This window comes from Capsicum annuum, chromosome 3 (genome assembly GCF_002878395.1).
Source record: "Capsicum annuum cultivar UCD-10X-F1 chromosome 3, UCD10Xv1.1, whole genome shotgun sequence".
NCBI classification, from domain to species: domain Eukaryota; kingdom Viridiplantae; phylum Streptophyta; class Magnoliopsida; order Solanales; family Solanaceae; genus Capsicum; species Capsicum annuum.
Window position 1 is genome coordinate 16913177 of NC_061113.1, and position 17834 is coordinate 16931010.

Consider the following 17834-nt stretch of genomic DNA (forward strand, 5'->3'; position numbering starts at 1 on the left):
TTCATTTAGGCGGGGAATGATCCGAGACACATTGTATTTATTCACCGGAGAATGCCCCGACGTATTATGTTGGCGGAAAATGTTTGTGATGAAGGCCCGAGGCATCGGGTAAGCATTGGAGCATAGTTTAGGATTAGTCTAGAATAGGATTTATATTTTCGTATTTTCATATCTTTGGGACTGTATAATTCGGATTGGACACTATATTTTTGGATTGTTGTTTGATGTGTTCATCGCTTGTTTTATGTCTTTGTGTGGTTTATACATTCATAATGTCAAATTAGCCGATATGCTCCACCAAGCGACCGTGGTCAAACGACGGGATCGAGGGATGCCTAACACCTTCTCCTCGGTCAACAGAATTCCTTAGTCGGAATCTCTGTTCGCAAACCAGTTTCAAAGAGTCAAATCATTTTGAAAAGGATTTTCCAAAGATGACTTGGTACACCAAATTATGCCAAGTGGCGACTCTGAGTTTTGAATGAAAATAATCCTTTTCGAAACAAATTATCTTTATTTTGTCACTTTAATAATAAAAAAACCTTTCGAACCTTAAAAATGAATCATTTGGAGTACAAACAAAGGGGTGTGACACATATCTAGCCAAATACCGTCACATAGATCGAAATACACAAAACGGTAATACATAAAGTTGAAAGGTATAGAATTAAACTCACTGATTATCAGATGCAACCAAAGTGAACCAAATGGGATGGACTCTGTCATTCAGTACTCTAGTACTACCACTGCTTGTAGCTTCTGCTGCCTCATTAGTTACTTGAACTTGTGGCACATTAATACTTGATTCATCAGCATCAGCACGAGGAGGAGACGGAGGAGGAGGAGGAGGAATAGGATTATTTGTTTCTTTTTTTTTTTTCTGCCACGGCGTCCTTTTTTTCCTTTCCCTTTGTCATTAGTACTACTTGATGGTGTTGGTGCCGGTGTTGGTGTTGGTACTGGTGTTGGTGGTGTTGGTGATAGTGGTGGAACAATGACATTTGGTTTTTGAACAGCATTTTGTTTGTCCATTTTGTGTTCCTTAATTTTGCGAGTAGGAACATACTCCTTGTCTTCTTCATCATCATCACCGTTCTCATCTTCATCATCGTCAAGATTGATTGGTATTGGAGTGGTGAATTTTGGAACAGGCTCTTTAGACTTGGATTTGCTGGAATTCAAGTCTAAAGTGACACCTTTTGTCACCAATTTGTGCAATGGTTCCCATAGGTCATTCATCCCATCCAATGGTTTAACACTTCTGTTGTTCTTTGAGATTCTATCATTCTTTGAGGATTCAGCAGCATAGGCAGAACTCTCAACCTTCAACAAGTGATCACAAGAGTTAGTATACTTATTCACTAAAGAAATTCAAATTATTTAGAATAAAATACACGAAGAAGTCAAGAAATTCAATGTATAGTATATATATAAAAGACTAATATATCTACATATATAGTTGTATAGTATATATGTAAAAGACTAATATATCTACATATATAGTGTAACTTTTCGCTATTAAGAGTTTTCAATTGACTCTCTTTTGATCTTTGTCCAACAGTCAACAAAATAATTCGAACTTAATGTCTATCATGTCAAGTTCCACTTTGCGACAAATTCAAGTTCCAATATACGTTGTTCGAGTTTAAAATAATGATTTCAGTTGAATTCACAGAATATAACCTGGATCTATTAGTCTCAGATTCCAACCATGTCAATTACTTTCTAGCTCCTTGAGTAATTATTGGCAAAGGTGCACTTCTCAGAGGTACATGTTGAACATTAACAGTTGAAAATTGAAAGTACTATTAGGGGATCAATCAAAATATGAAGGACTAGACAAGAAATTACTTAACACTAACATATGACTAATTAAAACATAAAATGGATTTCAATTAAGTACCTGTTGTTTATGTTGAGTAGCTTTGCCTGAAAGAAGAGGAGTACTGCTTGAACTTCCAGACTGATCTCCATTTATCTGGATTATATCAATTACAATTGCATTTTTCATTTCAGTTTGTCTCAAAAAGAATGATATTCTTCATACAACAACAACAACTACTATGTGCGCCTCAGTCTCAAATAAGTTATGAGTCATCTATATGAATCGTCACAACTAAAAAAATAAAGGAGGTTTCATCAAGTGCATACCTGTTGTTTATGTTGAGTTGCTTTGCCCGAAAGAAGAGGAATGGTTGAACTTCCTGCCTGCGGATCTCCCTTATTCAGATCAACAACATAGTTAAATTTGGATGAATCTTGAAAACGAGCAGCAGCATTAGCATTAGTATTATTATTTCGCGACCCTCTTCGTCTTCCTCTTCTTCCAACAACAACATGCTGAATCGGAGCAAGATCATGATCGGTGGTGTAGTATTTACTATGGAAGAAATTGATTTCTCCTTTCTCCTTGAACTTGTAGCAACAGCCAGGGGAGGAGGAGGATTTGGTGGACTATCAATGAGCATATTGGCACTACTATTAATATCAAGGAAAAGGCTCAAATATGCTACTGAATTATTAGAAATGGCTCATTCATGTTATCGCCATTACAAAACTGGCTCATCCATGCCATTACTTTTAACAGCCGATTTTTAAAAAACAGCTTTGCCACGTGGCGGCATATTAGAGGTCCACAACATTTTTTTAATTTTTTTTTTAAATTAAAATTTTTTTTTTTGATGCATTAAAAAGAATCCACCCAACTTTTTGATCCATTAAAAATTAGTTTAATCTATGCTTTTAAAATTTGAGATTATTTGTATATTGTTCCATATCAATATTTTTTTTTTCCTTTTCTAGCTTTCACGTGTGACTCTATTCACAATACGGATCAATAATATGATCATCTCCCTTTTAAATCAGTTTTACTTGATTAATTACTGTTAATGAGTTAATTTTGAGATTATTTGTGTATCGCCTCATATCATCCGAGTATTTATAGTTACCAAGCTCATCAACTTTTGTTTTGGTTGTATGCGGCTTAAAATTGTGGTTAAATATAGTAAATTGATCCATAAACAAGTAAAGACAATAAGATAATACGTCTCATGCCGTCACTCTATCATCCTCATACCATCCTGCAAAAATTTCAGTACAGTGACGTTGATATCAATTATTGTGCTAATTAATCTTCATAAAATACTTTTAATATTGTATGATATCATTCGCTTTGAACCAAATTGACATTCTTTTCAAGAGACCTTAAATATCCAACATTTTATAAATAATTTCATTTCTTTTTTACTTTTCACGTGGGACATTGCTCTCTCAAACACTCATTATACTGCTCCCTTTCATCTTTTTTAATATGTCGTTTAATGTTTTGACACAATCATATATTAAGATAATTATTTGACAATCAACATTAATCATTGGAGGTAGAATATTTGTCTAAATTACAATTATGTTTTTCTTAAATTACAATTTAATTTAATGATATAGTTACATAAAAATTGGTGAGACGTCATAGTTTTATATCCTTATATAATTAATTTTAAGTGGTCCAATCCTAATTGAAAATTGAATAAAAACAATATATAAGCCATGCATGCAAGTTACAACTCACAAGTATTATGTATGTATAGTCTTTATCATTTTATTATATACTTAATTCAATGAATTGATTAATTCCAAAATTTTATTGTTCTTTTCTCTTTAATGAAATAAAATATCTAAGAAGAAAGAATAAAATGAAGATGACATGGAATTTGTATAATATAGTCTATAAAAACAAAAGTAAATCCAATATATTTTTGATAAGTTAGATAACATGGGAGTATATATTTGTGTGGGAGTATAAAATAAATTAATGTATATTTTATATATATATATATATATATATATATATATATATATATATATATATATATATGTTCATTGATTTCTTCATATATATTTGTATGTTATTTTAAAATCTTTTAATGAAAATTTTGACTCTGCTATTAACCTAATCGTCATAGATCAAACTAATTTTTAATGGATCAAAAAGTTGGATGAATTCTTTTTAATGGATAAAAAAAAAAATTAAAAATGATGTGGACCTCTAATAAGCTGCCACGTGGCAAAATTGTTTTCTAAAAATCGGCTGTTAAAAGTAATGGCATGCATGGGCCAATTTTGTTACGGCGATAGCATGAATGAGTCCAACTTTTAACGGATGACATAAATGAGTCATTTCTAATAGTTTAGTGCTATATTTAAGCTTTTTTCCTAATATCCATGTCCTCATAAGCTAACTTTTTGGGTTCTATTTTTTTCGGTTTATTTTTGAGGAGTCCACTCTCAATTAATTCTCTTCTTTTAGCTGATATAATGTCTCTAATCCCTTGCACATGATGGTTCTGTAACCCATGCTAAATCTGTCAGTACTGGGATGGAAGTAAAGTTCTGCTTAGTAGTTGGATGAAACGAAGTAGTCAAAAGAGGAAACGATTCAATTTTATTTTTTTTTAAAGATTAAAGTCAAAGAATAAATTATTGTAACAGTTTCACATTAAATGGAAGTAACTTTTTTTTTTCTTTTTCAAATAGAATAGTAACTGTATCACATATAAAGTGAAGAATATACCTGATTTTCTGCAAGGGAGCAGCACCTAGACCCAAATTGCATTCTGGACAAAATTTCAATTTCTCTTCTGTTATCTTCCTTGTTATGCACTTTTTGCAAACTGAACAAAATATGAAACATGAATTAATCAGTTTTCAGGAGGAAAAAAAACACAAAATCCCCATTAAAATCCACAAAATTATCCTCATTTGCCCCCATAAAAAGAATCTTATCCGAAACAGCCTTCCAAGGTAGGAAAAAGTCTATGTACGCTCTACCCTACACAGACTACACTCGTTTCCTACATTGGATTGTTGTCGTTGTAAAACAAAAGAACTTTGACAGATAACAAATTTCTTTTAGTGAGAAGTAACCTTTTAATTCTTGAATAATATGAAAAATTTCAAGCTGAAAATTGGGTATTTGCATATTGATTTGAAATTTAGAGAAAAAAAAGGGACAAAAATGAAAAAAAGAAAAATTGTTGAACCATGCAAAATTTCACCTCGTGGCTCAAATATGTCATTGAACTATCAGAAATGACTCATTTATGCCATCAGTTAAAAGTTTAGCTCATTCATGCCATCGCCGTTATAAAATCGGCTCATCCATGCCATTAATTTTTAACGATGGTTTTCAAAAACAGCTTTGCCACGTGGCCATTTATTAAAGGTCTACCTCATTAATTAAAATAAGGAAAAAGACTCAAATATATCACTGAACTATCAGAAATGACTCATTTATTTCATCAGTTAAAAGTTCAGCTCATTTATGTCATCGTCGTTATAAAATCAGCTCACCCATGTCATTACTTTTTAATGGTGGGTTTTCAAAAATAGTTTTGCCATGTGACCTTTTATTAGAGGTCCGTGATATTAATTAAAATAAACCAATATTAATTTCAAAATATCTTAGACCCATTAAAAACAACCAATTCATTTAATATAACCCGACCCATACCCATTAAAGTATTTTTTTCCTACAATAACAACTATTTTTCTAATAAAAAAAAATAGTGATTAATGTATATCCTTTGCCTATTTCTAGTTCATTTTAAATCATTATAAATGTTACGCTTAACAGAAACCTCAAAAATTCTATCATACAGTAACTGATTAGTTTTAATTCCAGTAACTCCAATATATACTCCGAAGTTGCAAGAAAATAAGCTAATGAACAATTAGGGCAAGCAAGAAAAAGAAAGAGGCGTACCAATATAACTTCTCCATTCTACCATCACGAATTAGGGGAGTATACATTATTGAAAAATTATTTTCAAATAACGACTTAAAAGAAGTTTGTTATCCCAATTATTCCGCCATGTATATGGAATAACTTCTCCCATCACGAATTAGTGGAGCATACATTGTTGAAAAATCATTTTCAAATAACGGCTTAAAAGAAGTTTGCTGTTCCAATTATCCCGCCATGTATATGGGATAACTTCTCCCATCATTATGGTATAAATGCTGGAATAAATAATCTCGATATTAACTAATTTAAGATATTTTGAAATTAATATTGATTTCTTTTAATTAATGGCGTGAACTTCTAATAAAAGACCTCGTGGCAAAGCTATTTTTAAAAACCCATCACTAAAAAGTAATGAAATGAGTGGGTTGATTTTATAATGGTGATGACATAAATGAGCCGAACTTTTAACTGGTGGCATAAATGAGTCATTTATGATAGTTCAATGGCATATTTGAGCCTTTTTACTTATTTTAATTAATGACGTGGACCTCTAATAAAAGGTCACGTGACAAAGTTATTTTTGAAAACCACCATTAAAAAGTAATGGCATAGATGAGCTGATTTTGTAACGATGATGGCATGAATGAGCTCAACTTTTAACTGATGGTATAAATGAGTCATTTCTGATAGTTTAGTGACATATTTGAGCCTTTTCCCAAGAATAAAATTCTATGCAAAGACCTAGACTCGTGAACTATTTCTTCCATTGCTTTAACACCATGAATGATACCACCACCTTCAGTGAAGAACCTATACTATACAATGGGCTTAATTTTCTTGTTTCTTTTTTTTTTTTTTTCTTTTAGGGTTGTGTACCGGCAACTTGCGTGTAACTCAATTATTTGTATATATGTTGAATAATTCTATGTAAAGGTAAAATCAAAATTTGAAGTTTATGGATTCGTAGAGATATCTAGATTTTAACAAGTGAGTCACGAGATAATTACTTTTAAAATTACCTTGCTAACAACGTGAAGTAAGCAACTCAATTCTTTTGTACATATGTCGGATAATTCTATGTAAAGGCAAAATCAAAATTTGAAGTTTATGAATTCGCAAAGATATCTAGATTTTAACAAGCGAGTCAGAGATAATTACTTTTAAAATTACCTTGCTAACAACGTGAAGTAAGCAACTCAATTATTTTGTACATATATCAGATAATTCTATGTAACGGCAGATTGAAAATTTGAAGTTTATGGATTTTTAGATACTTTTAGACTTTAACAAGCGAGTCACGAGATAATTACTTTTAAAATTACCTTGCTAACAACGTGAAGTAAATAAATAAAAATAACAAAAGTATAAACCAATCACAAGTTTTCATCTCAACACTACTTTTTGTTGTACATATCGTAATGGAAAAATTATTTCTAAAGTATATACACAACTTAAATTATACCCTAGGCCTAGATGCACGCAATATTTTTAGGAGTGAACAGTTCTTGCCCTTCAACACTTGGAAATTTCAAATTTTCTTTAAGTATTTTTCCTTTTAAGTCAACCAAAAATTGTTAAATTTGCAAGTTAATTTGTACTACTTTTTCATCAGCAATAAAAAGGATAAATTAATAAATATATATGTTGTTGGTGGGATTCGAACCCCTGAGGACAAAGAGGCTTTAATAGTGGCCCATCTACAACTGATCCAAGCAAGAGTTTTATATCAGTGGGTTCACTTTATATTGTAATTATATATATATATATATCAGAATTTAGTAATATAAATATAGAATTTATGTAAAAGTTGCTGGGTTCGCCGAAGAAGCGTAGGGTACTGTAGCTTCCCCTAAATGTACTATCAAAATAGGAATCTCATTGCAAATCTCATTACACACACGTCATGTGGTTATTCGTTTTAGAGCAATGAATAATAGAAGGATGAATGTGGCTCATTTTTAAAAAAATTTAAGGATGATTTGAATTGAATTATTAAAATATAAATTACTTATACATTATAATTTTATGGACGTTTACTTATCCCCTATTTTTATTTGAAAGAAAAAGATATATCACCTTAAGATTATGGTATTAGTTTCATGATGTGAAGTGCATTACACATGTATTATGTCGCTGGCACGTCAGCATCACATCAGCACCACGTCAAAACAACATCAAGAATTATCTAAATTTTAATTTATTCTTTTATTTTTTCATTACTCTTTGTTTGTTCACAATTTTTTCTTTTTCTTATATTTTATACACTAATTGATTCCTGATTCCTTATTAGCTCAAGAAAAATAAAGGTCATTTGCAATCAATTTTACAAAGCTTTTTTCATTCACTACTCATTGTTTACACCGTCATTATCAATTGCCGGTGTAACTCATCCTTATACTTTTATATACTAATTAACTCCTAATTCTTAATCAATTCAAGAAAAATTGCGATCATTTGCAATAAATTTCACAATTTTTTTCTCTTTCACTACTCGCCGCTTGCACCACCCAATGTCGGTCATCAATTTTATTATAGTGGCGATTGTCCGGTAGAATTTCATTTTCATACATTGTGTATTTGCGTTTGATGAGAAATTGATAGATAAGTATACTTCGTGTATATTGTGGGGTTCGGAGAAGGAGAAATGGCGTGCAGGTGTGTGGGGGGAGGGGGGAGATGGGGGGTTGAGGGTTGAAATAGAAAGAGCGTGGGGGTTCGAGGATATAGAGCCAAGGTAGTAGTGGCTGAAAAGCGGGACGAGGAGAGGGGGCAAGGTATACTATACAAATCAATATAGTCCCACCTTTTTGAAAAAATAACCCTTATTTTTATTCTCTTTTTTTTGGGTCACGTCAGCATTTTCAGGTAGTATTTTTTCTTCTTCAAACAAAAATAAAGGACAAATAATTGCAAGCAAGATTGCAATGTTAAAGAAGTTTAGCGGATAAGTTCAAAAGAAATTTTATATGTTTTTCTACCTCTATTTGTGTTAAACTTGCTTGTATTTTGACTATTTCAATGAATATTTTGTCCACCTCTCATTATTATAAGTATGAAATAAGTTTTCTCATGCAATTTACCTTCTTACATTTTGTTTGCTCTTATAATTCAATTAAGTTCAAGAATTTGTGTGTCTAAAGATGAAAATGAATACACTATCATCGACCATTAAAATTGATAAAATATCTTTTACGTAGATTTTTTCCAAAATTGAGATAATCGAGTCATGAAATAATATTTTTTAGTTAACTTTTGACAATGTGAAATAAAGAAATGAGTAATAGACTTATCATGTATAATATATCAACTAAATATAAATTTGCATGTGAGCATTATTTGTGCGTCATACGTGTCATGATTGGCTAAAACAACACAAAACAGTAAAACAACCATATAATATATAAACAACTTAAATTACAATCTTAAGAAATCTCTGTTAACAATAAGTATCGTAGATATATTTAGAAGTGTACTCTTACATTTTAGTCATGTGACATATCAAAGCTTCTGCTAAACATTCTTCTTCTTTAGCTCAATACAAAGTAATTTGACAATAAATATGTGATAGCTACCTCTTTAATTATTGTCAGCGAAAGAAATTAAATTTTGATGGTAAAAGGGTGCCACAACTCCGATCAATTAAATGCACTTTTGTAAACGTAAATCTCATTGTGCAAATCACGTGATTTTTTTATTTTGTAAATCTTTATTTGTTATGATTTATAAATTATAATTTTTAATATTTCAATTTCTTTCCTTTTTTCCTTTATACTACCTTAGAAGATTTTAAACTGCACCTCTCATACTTCAATTAGCGATCGTAAATATATAATATAATGATTAAATGCTAGTTTGGAAACTTACAATTGTTCTTCTCACTAAAAACGGATCATCTATAGTAATCACGACTCAAAATCACTTGTCGTTAGAAATCTTTACTTGACAGGATGAATTACCTAATTCCGCAGCATAAAAACCTTTCAGTGATGTAGAGATAACCAATTCTAACCGTTCTTTAGACGATTTAGAGTTCTTCTTTCAACACCAATAATGGCATTTATATAGACAAAGTTAGAACTTAGGGTTAGATTAACTAATGGCCGACTCATTTAGTAAGCATTCCTTATGAGTGCCCAAAAGATATTTGTTATACAACAACAAAACTAATGTCATATAACTTTAAAAATTACAAGACTTGCACGTGAAGTTCTAGAATTTTTTTCACTAATTATCATTGTATTCTTCTTTAAATTAACCTCAAATTTCTTCACATAACAGTTGGATTGTGTCACCCTTTCACCACTGGCAAAATTGACATATTTGATGGTAAGGGCTGGAGTAGCACGATTCTATTATTAGATGGATCAAATATGCTTTGAGGTGAACATGAAACTCATTATGCAAGTTACTTGCTTTGTTTTTGCCTACCAATTGTACAGTTGATTTTCTACACCTAAACTTCTTCTTCAAGAAGGAATATTACATAGGAATACTATTATGGGCAAAATTCAAAAATAGCGTACTTATTCCCTTAATTATGAGTTTTATAGCAACAGTTTCATAATTACATAATACAGCAAGTTGTATTTTATATTTTTACAAACTGTTGTTACAAAAATACAAATACATATGATTTTTACTGCCCGTATGATCGATATGTATTTTGTATTTTTGCAAACTGTTGCTACAAAAATATAAATACATACAAATACATATGCTACAAAATGTAATTTGATAAAAGTGTTACTATTTTTTGTAATTTAATACTTAAGTATGCTACTTTATGTGTTTTTTCTTACTATCTATATGTGATGTATGTACATGTACAAAATTTATTTCTGGTGGTTTGGGCCTATATGTAGACTGTTTTTTTGACCCAATATTGATAGAATTTCTTTACTTTCACCAACCCACCTTGTAGGCCCAATTTGATCAGCAGATTTCAAAGTCTCATTTTGAATGAGACTTTCTCTTCAATGAAGTCGAGGTCTCAGATCTTTTTTGTTTCTTTTATCCTTTAGTATCAAATAGTGATAATGGAAAGAAGATGATGAGTTGATGGTGAATGTGAATCTGTAAATAAAATGAAGAAGAACAGATAACACCTAGAGACTAATATTAGTTTTACAATATGAAGTGCATTACACATGCATTATGTCATTATTGTATCAGCAACACAGACTTGCTTTCTTGACCCAATGTTGAGAGGATTCCTTTACTTGCACTGATCCATCTTATAGGCCCAATTTGATCAGTAGACTTCAAAGTTTTATTTTGAAGACACTTTCTCTTTGATGAAGTTGAGGTCTCAGATCCTTTTTATTCTTTTCTTCCTTCGATATCAAATCTTGATAGTGAAACGAAGATGATAATGATGATGGTGAATATGAATATGTAAATATAAAATGAAGGAGAATGAATACCACCTAAAAACAATAATCTCAATCTTACAATTTGAAGTGCATTACACATGAGTCACGACATTGTCATGTCAGCAGCACATCCAAAGTAATTGAAATTTTGATTTTTTTTATTTTTTCATCTCCTTTTGTTTATTCTTAATTTTTCTTGTTCCTTATATTTTTATGCAGTAATTAATTTCTAATTTCTAATTGATTTAAGAAAAAGAGGTCATTCGCAATGAATTTCACAAAACTTTTCCCTTCCATTGTTCACAGCTTGTATCATCATTGTCGATTGTCGGTGCAAATCATCCTTATATATTATTATACACTAATTAATTTCTAATTTCCAATTAATTCAAGAAAAATAAAATTCATTTATAATGAATTTCACAAAGTTTTTTTCTTTCACTACCTGCTACTTGCACTGCCATCGCAAGCCGCAAATTCTGTTACACGGGAGATTCTCTAGCAAAATCTATTTTCCTATATTAAAAGTCTTTATTTTCTAGGATAATCTGAAACTTCTGAGAAACATCACTTCTTGAAAGTATGAAATAATGAGAATTAGTTGGATATTGAGGGAGATTTTGCTACTTATTATTTATGTGTTTGTAACATATGAGAAATTGAAAGAGAAGTGTATTGTATGTGGTGTCGGGGTTGAAGAAGGAGAAAGGAGGTGGAGAGTTCGAAAAAGGAGAAAGGAGGTGGAGAGTTCGAAAAAGGAGATAGGGCCAAATATAATGGTTGAAAAACTTTTTCTTTTTTTTTTGAGCATATTTAGTGAACAAGTTCAAGAGAACTCTTGTAATCTATTTTCTCTAACTTCTATGTGTTAAACATTTGTAATTTGACTATTTCAATGAATATTTTTTGCTATCTCTCATTATTATAGGTATCAAATAACTCTTATCATACAATTTACTCTTCTGTGTGTTCTCTCTTGTAGTTCAGTTAAATGTGGGGATTTCTGTGTGCTTAAGATAAACATGCATATGTCATCATAAATCATATAATTTATAAAATACCTTTTTAATTAAATTTTCAAGATTGAGATAATTGAATTATGAAATGCGCCTTCTTAAAAAAGTTACCTTTCTGAAAATGTGACATAAAGAAATGAATAATAGACTTATTGTATATATCAACTAAATATGAATTTATATGTGAGCATTATTGTGCGTCATATATGTCATAATTGACTAGAATAATGAAAATTGATAAAATATCCCTAAAGATGTAGACAACTTAAATTACACTCTTATGATATCACTATAAGCAATTGATATCACAAATATCTTTCGAAGTGGACTCTCACACTTCAGCCATGTAATATTTCTACGCTTCTGCTAAATATGTTTATTCTTCAAGTCAATTTAAAATTACTAAATTTGAAGGTAAATAAATGTAGCTATATTTTTACTAAAGGTGAGAGAAGATGGAAAAAGGATGGCATAACTCGAATCAGTTAAATGTACTTTAAAATATTAATCTCATCATGCAAAAGTAACACAATTTTTTAATTCTGCAAATTACATCATACAAGTTACGCAACTTTTTACTTTTGCAACTATGAATATATGGTTCTGTAACCCATAATACACAAGTCATGTGGTTCTTGATTTTGGAACTATGAAAAATAGAAGGATGAATCTTGCTCAGTTTTAAAAATTGTAAGTATGATTTGAATTATTCAAGTATAACTTACTTATACATTATAACTTTCAGACGTTTATTTACCTCCTATTTTTGTTTGAAGAACAACATATATCACCTTAAGATTATAGTATTAGTCTCATAATGTAAAGTGCATTACATATGCATCACGCCACTGGCACACCAGCATCGCATCAGCACCACATTAGAACAACATCGAGAACTATATTTAATTTTTTTTTGTTTGTTCACGATTTTTCCTTTTTCGTATATTTTTATACACTAATTAATCATAAATCCTTATTAATTAAAGAAAAATAGAGGTCATTTACAATGAATTTAAAAAGAAAAACATTGAAAAGAACCCCCCCAAAAAGAATCACAAGTAGAACAAATGATTTATCAAACTCACTGCAGTAAAATAAAAATTAAAAAAGAGAAAGATCTAGCCAATCATTCTTTTACCGATTATTCAAGTTCTATATTTTGTAAGTTCCTAGGTTATATCGAATGGAAGGTCCTTAAGAAAGAGGTTGAAGTCATCAATTCCAATCCGATAAGCTTCATTTTATTAAATTATTTTTTTCTTAAAAAGGAAAGAACGTAAAAAAAAAAGATTCAAATATTCAAGACCTTGAAATCATAAGTACAGATGATTGACCAACATCACTGAAATAAAAAAAGAACCCCTCCAAAGAATTAAATTTAGATTTTTTTTTTAAAGAAAAAACATCAAAAAGGGTAAAATGAATCAAAATTTCATGATCATGACATCACAAGTGCAAATAATTTAATTATCAATATCATCCAAATAAAAACAAATTGAAAAAATGAACTTCTTAAAGAACAACAGAAAAATGTAACAAAAAAAATTCAATCTTGATCCTAGAACAAAAAGTCAATCTCGCCATGAGCTTGACTAAGAGTTTAAAATCGAAAAAGTAAACTGCACTTTACTTAAGAAGCAGAACGCGAGCACCAAAAAAATTTAGAGATCATGAAATCACAAGTACAAATAATATATCAATATTCAACATCATTCATATAAAAAAAATGAATTTCACTAAGCTTTTTCCTTCCGCTGCTCACAACTTGCACCATCATTGTGAATTGCCAGTGTAACTAATCCTTATATCTTTATATACATTAATTAATTTCTAATTCTCAATTAATTCAAGAAAAATAAAGGTCATTTACAATGAAATACAAAGTTTTTTCCCTTTCACTATTCGATACTTGTACCGCCATCGCAAGTCGTAAATTCTTCCACTGGAGATCCTCTAGCAAATCCTATTTTCCTATATTAAAAGTCTTTACACTATAAAAAAACAACAACATTTAGCAATAGACAAAATGTGTTACTAATCAACATATATCCGTCGCTATATCGATTTAGCGAAGGATCAACGGCGGAATATAGGTCGTCGCTATTTTGCTCGTTGCTAACCTCTTAGCAAATGAAAAAATGAAATTCATTGTCAATTTTGCAACGCCATAACAATGAACTTTATCCGTTTCCATTTGTAGCAACGAATATTTTTGTTGTTATATTTATAAATGTCATTACTAATTTCATAATGTATTTTGTCATTTTGATTATTTCATGATCAAATTTTGTTGCTAGTCCGTCGCAATAAATTTTGTTATTTAGTCCTCAATTTTTGTGACAAAAGATAATTTTTCTCAATCCATTGCAATAAATTTTATTATTTAGACCCTAGTTTTGACAACAAAAAATAAGTTTGCTCAATTTGTCGTAAATATTTTTTCTTTGACAATGATGAAATTTGTCGCTAAATGTGTCTTCATTAGTTTTCTTACAAATTTTTTTTATTTTTAATTTTAAATACACCCTGTTGAATCATACTAAAAGAATATTATCAAATTCTTAAAATATCCAATATTCATATAAAAGAACCCACATATATAGATAGCAAAATTTAAACATCCACAATACCAAACACAGCAAAATCCTAACACATAATTATTTCCAAAGCATTCACAGTACCAAACATCTACCAACAATTCTTAAAAGAACTCTCATCATCCACAATACCAAACATAGCAAAATCTCCAAATATGGAACAACTCTTCACTTTTGGGGATCGGGTTGGGAGTGATGGGTTCCTAACCATGGAATCTTCAAATGTTGACATGTAACCAAAAGATACTTTGACTGCTTCAGTTGGTTTTTCATGTAAAATGTCACAATCATCCCAGCACACATGGTCAGCCTAAATGAAATAATAATTTGAATTTGTTACCATTTGTTGTCTCTTTTTTCACATGCAATAGACGTCATATAACAACTAAAATGATGCGAAAGGAAATGTGTACCTCAATGTTTGAAAGAAGATCCAAGTGTGACAAATAAAGATATTTAGCGCAAGCATTGGGATTGCGAAAACGTCCTATCCATACAGAAGTACATGAAAAAAGAAGCAAGAGTTTAGTCATAGAATATAACAACATTAACTATCTGAGATCTTCAATTACCAATTTTACCAATTGTGATGAGTAATCCTCCCCCATCCTTTTTAAGAATTAAGATAGCCCATTTTTTAGAGGCATTATGAAAAAAAATTCCCATTTCCTTAAATTGCAAACTTTTCTTTCTCTGACATTTTCAGCTAAGATGATTTATTATTACTTTCTATCATTTTAAACATGTTACATATTTCACCGAACTACTCCTTTGTTTCACATCTGAACTCTTATTTTAGACACTTCTTAACCAAGGCCATGTCACATATTCGGATAGTTTACTCTTACACTTTTCTCCAGCCAAACAGGTTAGTCTTAATTGGAATGAGAAGCAATATCAGTAAAGCTTATTGACAACCAAATGTACAAAAGAAACCTCAGTATTTATGGAAAAAAGCTTAGACATAACAAGGACACGCCAACCTCATCATGTAAGTACAGATGCAAGTCATCCATGGTCTTCCATGTATAAATGTTACTACTACATGATGAGATTATCTGCTCATTCCAAAAAGTATAACTGAGGACTGAACAATTCCTCTAAATGTGACAGTTGACATATCTACCAGCGACGAAGGCTATTAAAAGAGTAAGGGACCCTTACATCTAAAGGACCAAACTCACAAATCATAGACAAACTAATAGAAACTTAACCACAGAACTTCATAAAGCCAAACTAAGCATATTAAGACATCCAGATACAAGTGAAGACAAATGATAAATCATAAAAAGACACCTCTCGAAAGTTATGTCATCTTCCTTGACAGTGAGATAAGATAACATATGAAAGTAGCACATTATATCAGAAACAATAGTATCATGTTGCTCTTGGGATGTGTTTCAGGGGCATAAAGTAACAAGCATCTCATCCCCAGGGATAATAGAACAAAAATCATACTTCATAGATAATATGGCCTTTGAACTCTTACTCGCAGTTGAATTTCCAAGGTTGCCAATTTTTCCACCTCATGATATCCATACCATGTTCCATCTGATCTTTTCATGTTGAATGAAATAGTAGGACCCATTTCATTAGATAATAACTGAAAAAAAGTCATATTAACTTAGTCATCTCCAGAACTATAGGAAAATTTCACAATAAATCATCATAGACAATTCATAGATTGTGAAAGAATACTAAAGAAGAAGACAACAAACATGAAAACCAACAAACAGAAGCAACCCAAAAGCAAAAAGCATTGCATCATCATTGCATGATTGATCAATAGTTATAAATTTAGTTTTGACTACGACTTATTTCTTCACGTGAACTCAGGAGGACTTTCTTAGATCTTAAAATTGCAAATCTAAATTTCATAAAAAAATTCAAAAACATATGAATCTAGTGACGAGAACGTTATCTTTGATATTTATCCCGTAAAGTGTGCAAACAAATTCACCATTTTCATGCTTCAACGCAAAAAGCTTATTCATCACATATGCTGCAAGTGATGTTGTGTGTCTTGGAGAAAAGAATAACACATGTCAGAATAATTTTTATTTTCATTAGGCTCCAACTTCAATTATGGAGAGAGAGAGGGGGAGGGAATGGAGGAATGGGGCCACAATTTTCATAAAATAACAAAGAAAAAGACAGTTACAAAAATTGAGCAGAATCTATTTATAATACCAATCCATAAAGTTCTTAGTATGTTTCTATTGACACTGAATAGATGGTTCAAAAAGGACTAACTATTTTCTCTTCCCACAGAAAAGATACTGAGAACTATGCCTTTTATCCTCCAAACAAAGAGAAATTTATAAGACAAGTCACACACATACACACTAAACACTGGAAACTTGAGGTCCAAAAGTTGTAAATCTTTAGAACTAAATTTTCTTGTTCACTGAAAGGATAATTAGCCTAATAGATAAACGAAAATTGATTTATTTCAGTATTTGTAACAACACCTAGTTATAAAATGGTTGATAGTACTATCTGTGTAGTAAAAAAATATAAGGTTAACAATATCTAAGAAGTAGCAAAATCAAGATTAATAAATAACATTAGCAGGATTCACTCACCAAGATAAATCATAAAAAAATTTAACTATAAATGAAAAAGTGTGCAATAAATGCCAACAATACGATGTCTCTGTTCATGTGTAATGACAACAAAATATATCTAATTTCAATATAATTCTAATCCTTAATTAATTTTTGAACTGATTCACCCATAAAAAAAAGTAATCTCTCACCTTATCTGAAAAAAGAAGAAAGCAAGCCCTGACTTACCGAAAAATTAAAGATGTTGTTCGCATATTAATTATTTTGAACCCATGTTGAATTGTTGCTATCCTCAAGAACGAAATTGTTCCATCCTCAAAAAATTCCTCTACACCTTCTCTTCTTTTGAAAAAGTCAACATCAGCAATAGCTGCAGCCACCATACCTAAAAGAATCCAAGTTAACTCAAATTGCTAGAGTAATCAATTATATCATCATAACAAGGAAAGACATTAAGAAAAAACCTCCACTAAAGTAGGTCTTCTTCATCAAATTAGTAGCATCTGATCAATGAAAGAGATCGAAAAATTTTATTAATT

At 30.6% G+C, this 17834-nt stretch overlaps 1 pseudogene; it reads right to left on the reverse strand.

Moving 5' to 3' along the window:
• Nucleotides 1-673: 673 nt before the first annotated feature.
• LOC124896588 overlaps nucleotides 674-17834 on the reverse strand; it is a 48624-nt pseudogene continuing 31463 nt past the window's right edge.